This window comes from Nicotiana tabacum, chromosome 6 (assembly GCF_000715075.1).
Source record: "Nicotiana tabacum cultivar K326 chromosome 6, ASM71507v2, whole genome shotgun sequence".
Lineage (NCBI taxonomy): Eukaryota > Viridiplantae > Streptophyta > Magnoliopsida > Solanales > Solanaceae > Nicotiana > Nicotiana tabacum.
The window spans coordinates 3075491-3083188 of NC_134085.1; the positions used below are offsets into that span (position 1 = coordinate 3075491).

General features: G+C 32.4%; 1 long non-coding RNA gene across 1 annotated transcript; it reads right to left on the reverse strand.

Annotated features, from left to right (window-relative positions):
• Positions 1 to 2632: 2632 nt before the first annotated feature.
• LOC142181565 (uncharacterized) lies at positions 2633 to 7169 on the reverse strand. The gene is made up of 6 exons (XR_012710203.1): positions 7035 to 7169; positions 6856 to 6924; positions 5386 to 5508; positions 3697 to 3819; positions 2984 to 3086; positions 2633 to 2889 (listed from the first exon to the last, which is right to left on the reverse strand). It is a non-coding gene; the product is annotated as an uncharacterized LOC142181565 (long non-coding RNA).
• Positions 7170 to 7698: the final 529 nt, after the last annotated feature.

A 7698-nucleotide genomic window follows, 5' to 3' on the forward strand; every position in this document is an offset into this window, starting at 1 on the left:
CGGTTTTGAACATTATCGGTTTTGTCTATCGGTTATCGGTTTACAAATATCATAACCCTATAACCAAATCGATAAGATATTGGTTATCGGTTATCGGTTAATCGGTTATATATCGTTATCGGTTCGGTTATCGGTTTACCCGATAAGATAAAACAACTAAAAAATTTTGCAATACATAAAACAAAAAAATCAAACTGCTAGAACGTGTAAACTGCCAACTTTTGTTGTTTCTTAACAAAAGCACGCTCTCACTTCTATGCAGTATCTACTGATGTCTGGCGGAGAACTGGTGGTGAGTCTTGCATCTTGACTCTTGGGGGCTGCGACGGAAACAAGAATGAGAACTGAGAGACAAACGACTGAAGACTGAAGACTGAAGAGTGAAGAGGGAATTAGGAAAATAAATAACCCTAGTATATACTTAAGGGTAAATTAGTAAATTACATCATTCTTATTGGGTTATCGGTTTTTACCCAATAACAAAAATGCGAACCGAGCGCGAACCGATAACCCAATAAAAAATAAAATTTAACCTGTTACCGAACCGTTAACTCAATAACCCAATCCCGATAACCTAATAAAGAATTAACGGTTCGGGTTATCGGTTTTACCCGATATATGCCCACCCCTAATGTTGGGATTGTTATTTATTCATTGTTTGGTATATTGTATTAAGAATGATAATTGCATAATTTCTAATAAAGAAGGTATAAGTTATACCGTTGCTAATTACCCCACCTTCTATAAGGTATAAGTTATTCCGGCGTTAAAATTAACACCGAGATAACTTATATCTAGTTTGCTAATCAAACAAAATATTAAGATGGTATTAAATTTTTATACAACCATTATACCTTCTTATGTCTCATACCAAACGACCCCTTAGCCGTTGTTAATAAAGGCATAATACACGATAATAAACCCAGACACGTTCATGAGTGGGGCAATAAAAGCTCGAATATAAATTTGAGCTCATACTCGTTTTCTTTCCAAATCAAATTCAATTTTTAATGAAATTTATAGTAAATTTGTAATTGATCTTTTTCATTCAAACTTAATAGTTTAGAGTCTATTCTATTGGTTTATCTCAACTTAACATAATTATACATTTGATTGCAAGAATAAGAGATAAAAATCTGGGAACAAAATATGAGATTATTTTATTTTACGCTTTGTTGTTTTGATTTTGGTATATATGATATGTGGATCCTTGTGCCGAGAGTCTTTCGGAAATAATTTATGTATCCTCTGGGGTAGAGATAAGGTCTGCGTACACACTATCATCCTTAAACCCCACTAAGTGGGATTATAGTGGTTGTTGTTGTTGTATATATGATCTCTGAATTAATTATATCGTAATTGTATATTTATATTTAACTTAACGTGAAATAGCAATCTAGGGATTATATAAAATAATCAAATAACAAAAATGCCCTTCCTAAAAGTTCTTCTTCCAAAGACATTTAAGAGAGTCAAGACTAAAATTGAAAATGAAAATTTATCCAAATTTATCATACGTAAAATCAACATATATTTTATACTACACCCCATGTAACTCATTTTATAATATACCTCACGTAAAATCAAATACATATTTTATACTAATAAACCAAATAACTACCAATAAAAATATATTTATAAGTATTATTATTATTATTTAATTCCATATTATAATCCTTATATAATAATATCAACATAATTTGTACACAATATTTTAGTGGAAGTAAAATTTAGAAAAGTTCAAATTTGTTTAAGGACAAGGGTGTGTTTGGTATGAAGGAAAATATTTTTCGAAAAATATTTTCCAATTTTCCCATGTTTAGTTGGCTTAAATGTTTTGGAAAACATTTTCCTTATGAACTTATTTTCCTCTAATTGGAAGAAAATATTTTTCTTATCAAAAACAAGAAAAACATTTTCCAAAACTCCTTCTCAACCTTCCCAACCCCACCCCCTCTCCAAAAAAGGCTTTTTTTTTTCAATTTCAGTTTTTCCGTTACCACCCACCCTACTACCCCTCCATCCCACCCCACCCCACCGCAAAAAAAAAATTGCCTTAATTTTTTTTTTTTTTACAATTTCAAATTTTTGTTTTTTCGTTTTTCTGCACCAACCCCCCAACCCGCTCAAAAAAGTTGCTTTTTTTTGTAATTTAAATTTCTGTTTTTTTTTTGTTTTACTGCTCCCCCCTGCCCCTACCCCCTCCCCCCCTCCGGAAAAAAAATATTTTTTAAATATATTTTTCAGTTTTAATTTTTTATTTATCGGTTTAAAGGTTCAAAATTTTACAAGTTTTAAAATTATGAGTTTGGAGGTTTATGTGTTTGGAAGTTTACGGGTTTAGAAATTATAAAGTTTACGGGTTCAAAATTCCACAGTTTAGAAAGTTTAGCGGTTCGAAAGTTTATGAAATTTGTGGGTTCAGAAGGTTGTTGGTTTGAAAGTTTATGGCTTCATGTTTATTATATCTAAATTATTTATAAATACTCTTTAGAAGTCATTTTCCTTAATTTGCGTACCAAACACTGGAAAATGAATAAAATTACTACTTGTTTTCCAAGAAAATATTTTTCACGGAAAATATTTTTCGTTATACCAAACACACCCCAAGTTGCCTTTGTTTTTACATACGTTACTAGTATACTTACCTGCGCGATGCGCGGATCGTTTCAAAGGAAAAAAGAGGGGAAAAAGATATTAGAAACATATATAAATTGCAGACTACATTTAGCAATCACATTCAGAGGAATTAAACCAAAAAAACAAATAGATGAATTTTATCGGATTTTCTCTATAAAATTATTGACAGGGACCACCAATTATCAAGAGAAGTTACATCATACTGGGGTAATGCTACACCAGTACTTGGATTTAAAAGGATTAGTCCACCTGAGAATACAAAAAAAAAATTGTCTCATGTTGTGATCAACAAAAAATAAAAAACAGTTAAAGATATATATAATCACAGTAATTAAGACATCACCTTCAATTGTGTTGTACATTGGATCACAAGTATATGCGCACATGAGCAAGTCAATCATGTTGGTCGATGATACAAATGAAGACTCGTATCGATAACCAAAATCCTAGAAATACCTAATCCTTGTTAGCAGAATCTATATAACAGTTTTAAGTATTAGATAAAATGCATACAATAAGAACATTAATTCTCATCAAGATTATGTGTCAATTATTGATATAGCAGCCATCATGTTGTTCCAATCGAAAACACCTTCATTAGAAACTACTTATTCCTTTACAGTTTAGGAACAAAGTTCTCTGTTGCATACTTAAGGTAAGTTATTGCTACCCGTAGAAACAGATGTATATTACAAACTATTAGATGAATTGATCGGCAAAACATTTGTTCCTCGTTCCTCTTTAATATTGGTCACCCTACCGTGTGCTGCTAAATTTAGTATCTAATAAAAAAAAACTAATAAGGGTATGTCATGCAGTAAAACCAGGTATCAATAAAGGCAAAAAAAATAAACTTACCCAGCTATAAGGCAATAAAAAGTTCTCTATTTATTAGCAAAAGACAACGATGTATTAGATTACTTGAACATGAAAACTTCAAGGCAAAGACATTAAAAGGAACTTCCATCTTATGCACTCATGTAAAGATCAAGGTTAAAATTTATCTCAAATTCAAAAGAAAATCAACATAGATAATCAAGAAAAGAGTATTCTTACATTCCCCAAAAAAGGGTCTCAATCCAAAAGCAGAGCAACACCTCAATTCACTATAGCCTCTAGTTGTGGCACAGTAAGTATTACTATTGTCTCCCTAGTTTCATTTGATTGCCGTCTCATATCCTGAAGTAGATAACGAAAGAAGCAGATATAAGTGAGAGATGTACAATATTTTTACAATCAAAAAAGTTTTGTACTTAACTGTTATAGAAAATCTAATACTGGACAATCCCTATAATGAACATGTTGATATACTTACATGCCTAATTTTGACATAACTTTGTTGTAACATTTAGGCTGCAGAACATGACAGCCTCAGATAACAATTGGTAGTACAATATATATGTATCTGCAACAGTAACTCATTTGCTTCAACATGTAGACCTTAAAAATAAGATTGCTGCTTTATCATCACAACAACGTAAGACCATAAGTAGAATAGTTGTTACTTATTCCCAAATCACTTAGATTCTGTTTAAAGTTTATTTTAAACCCATCACATCCATCATAGCATATTTTTTATGTTCTCGTCTTCCTTTCCGCTAATTTTGTGTCAGATTTATTGGTGCATTGGTCATGCCAAGAAATAACAGTCCTAGCCGATTGGTTCTAATCATCTATAAATAATGTTAGAAGGATCCATGTTTGGTATATGCACATCTTCATTATTGATTAACCATTTAAGATGCAAACATATTTAGATAGGAAAAAAGCATAGTTATATTTGGTGCGTGTAAGATTTCGAAATACATTCTTTCCTATTTTCCATCCAAAAGTTCTATAGTGGGAGGCAAGATTAGTCCCAAAGGTGGTTTTTTCCTATAGTTTAGAATTATCAAAATATTTTCAATTATTACTAATTTCACATTCTCAACAAATAATCAGAATAAATATCAAATAAAAGTTTATAACTCTCTAACAACACAAGATGGTGATAACACTTTACGCTGCGATCAAAGTTAACAACAACAACAACAACAACAACCCAGTGTAATCCCACTTAGTGGGGGTCTGGGGAGGGTAGTGTGTACGCAGACCTTACCCCTACCCTGGGGTAGAGAGACTGTTTCCAAATAGACCCTCGGCATCCTTCCCTCCAAGAACTTCCCACCTTGCTCTTGGGGAGACTCGAACTCACAACCCCTCTTGGAAGTGGAGGTTGCGATCAAAGTTAAGTATTACCTAATTGAATCCAACAAAGTGAATACAGAATAAGCAAACACAATATTGTTGTTGATGAAAATGATCTTATCCATGATAATAATAGCGAAAGATAGCGTCTTTCCAATTTCAAAATAGTAAAAAATCAATTATATTCTAAGTACTGTACAAACTACTAAAGAAGTTTAAGTTTGTGTTTCTTCATAAATCATCAAGAAATATAGATACACACGAAAGAGGAAAGTTGCTAGATGCCGAAGAGAGGAGGAGAACCAAAGGAATGGAACTGTCATGGATGTGAGAGTCATGGAATCAAACTGCTTAGCTTGGGTTTAAAGTTCATTTTATGGTAATTACAAAAAAAAATTGATAATTTATTTTTGGTGGGGGTCAGGAATGATCTTCTACGCAAAAATCCTTACTTAGCCAATAAATTTGCAACATATTAATTCATTCAACCATACGTAGCACCAGAACTCCTAGAGAGCAACTATGTACGAAGTAGATTAAATGTAGAAGAATGTTTACCTCAATGAGCCCCAAATGGCACAAAATTTTATTTTAAGCAGAACCAATACAAATCACATAGTCGCTTTAATCTTGATCGCTTCTCATCCTTCAAAGTAGCCCGACACGCATCAAATAGAACCTCTGCAATAGCCAATATGATGGACAAAAAATAGCCTAAAAAAATCATCCCTGGAAGTATGCTCAAATATGGAATTACCATTTTCTTAATAAATCAAGCAATAATCAACAAAAACATGTTATTGTTCCACTTTTAATCAATGGTTTAATGAAAAAATAAATTGCATAAATTTACTTCCTTGTGGACAAAATGATCGAGCAACTCTTGAGAGAATTACTAAAACAGTAGCTCAACTCCATTATCCTCTTTTTGCAACTCGGATTCGCCATGCTAGTCTCATCCATGGACAATCTTAACAGAATGAGCATCAAGTGCTAATACCACATATTGAGAAATAGTCAATATGTAACGTGCTAAAATGAACACAATAGTATATGACTGTAGTATATAAACGAATATGTAAATAGTTCAAAATAGAAGTAAGTGTAAAGTTTAAAAACCTAATCTTTTCATCCATCAAAATAACCTCAATTAAAAAAGGACTATCAGGTCTGTCGTATTCGATAACTGCAACACTTGCGATGCACACTTGTTTGTCCAATGATCATAAAAACACACAGAAATCTTCACTAAATCAATTCTCAAGATGCTTATTAACTATGTCTAGTCATCTTAAAGCATTTCTGTTTCTCATGCACGTCTATATGGAGAAACCTTTCTAAGGGTTTGAGTTATGGATGTACTTACTATCCCAAAGGCATAAAGTGATAGAATTGAAGAATTTTTTTTAGGTTGGCTAGAGACCGTTCCGTTATCTACAATTGTTTCCTCTCTAATTAATTTATCTGTAAAAAAAGATATTTTGATTTTTCAAAAATTCTGGCCTTACGCTGCAGGGCAAAATAGGCTTTTTCAGACTCAACAATTAAACCCTTTGATAGGTAAATTTTTCCTCTGAATTAAATGCAAAAACTTTATTTAGGCACAAGCATTTATGACCAAAAACTTGAGCAATAGCTCTCATGATCAGTGGATTCCACAGATTATTCCTCATTGATATAGACACCTTTTTTTCGCCTGCTTGCTAATGCAACACCCCATTTTTGTGTACTTGAGGATTTCACAACTTGCAAATTACTATAAATATGAAATTTTGGATTTAAACGCATATTACACAAAGGGAAACTGAAAGAAATCTAGACATGCCATATTATGTATCATCAACAACAACAGTAGCAACGAACAATAGATGGAAACAGAGGCAAATGGGCACAATACTTTTGAGAATTGAAGAGATTTCAACTTTCAAAATATTTTCTCTAGTCTCTCAAAAAATCTATTCCTTGTTGATAGAAAGAAGATAATTACAATTCAAATACTGATTTGTTATGTACTAATTTTGGCTGTACCTGAAGAAAGAGAAAAAATATTCGGTGGAGTTCCCGTGATCCAATAGATTGTTGCTCCGGCTCCGACAACTGAATCCCAAAAAGGGGGAAACCCAATATAAGGCCTACTATGGAAAAAATGAAAAAGAAGAAGAAGAATTTCATACAAAGATACATGACGTAAGCATGAAACTTTATACCTTCAAATCTTTATCACAATCGGTAAACCTCTCTCCCTTGTTGATTTCTTTTCGCCCTTGGATTTAGCGATTTTAGGTTTTGATTAAACGATTGTTGGGTTCAAACACATACTTAAATTACGAGACTCTTTTAAGTTTCGATTTAAGACAAGACACACTTCCACAACGTAAAGACAAAAACATGCTAGTATTACTTTTGATAATGTTAATCTCAACAAAAAATAGAAAGATACGTGCAATAAATCTCTGAGTCTCTTTGTGGCTGAAAGGTACCCGTAAAGGAGGCAGAATCTCGGTACAGTAGAGGATTAATCGGAGAAGAAAATGGTTAGAGTTGAAGAGGATCTTAAAGGAGGCAGAATCTCGATGTAGTAGAGGATTGATCGGAGAAGAAAATGGTTAGAGTTGAAGAGGATGTTAGAGAGCAATTACATGGATCCCGTTAGTTATATGACGCTTTGTTTTCATACAATTACTAAGATCGTGCAGATTGTGGGAATTGGAATGTGAATGCGTGTGGGTTCTTTTTTAGTTTAAAAATATAGTAGTATTTAAAAATTAAAAAAGAATAGAGTTATATGTGGTGATAACTTCTTCGCAATGTAAAACGGAATCGACTTTTTAAAAAGAGAAATTAGTTATACCTAAATTATAATAACTAATT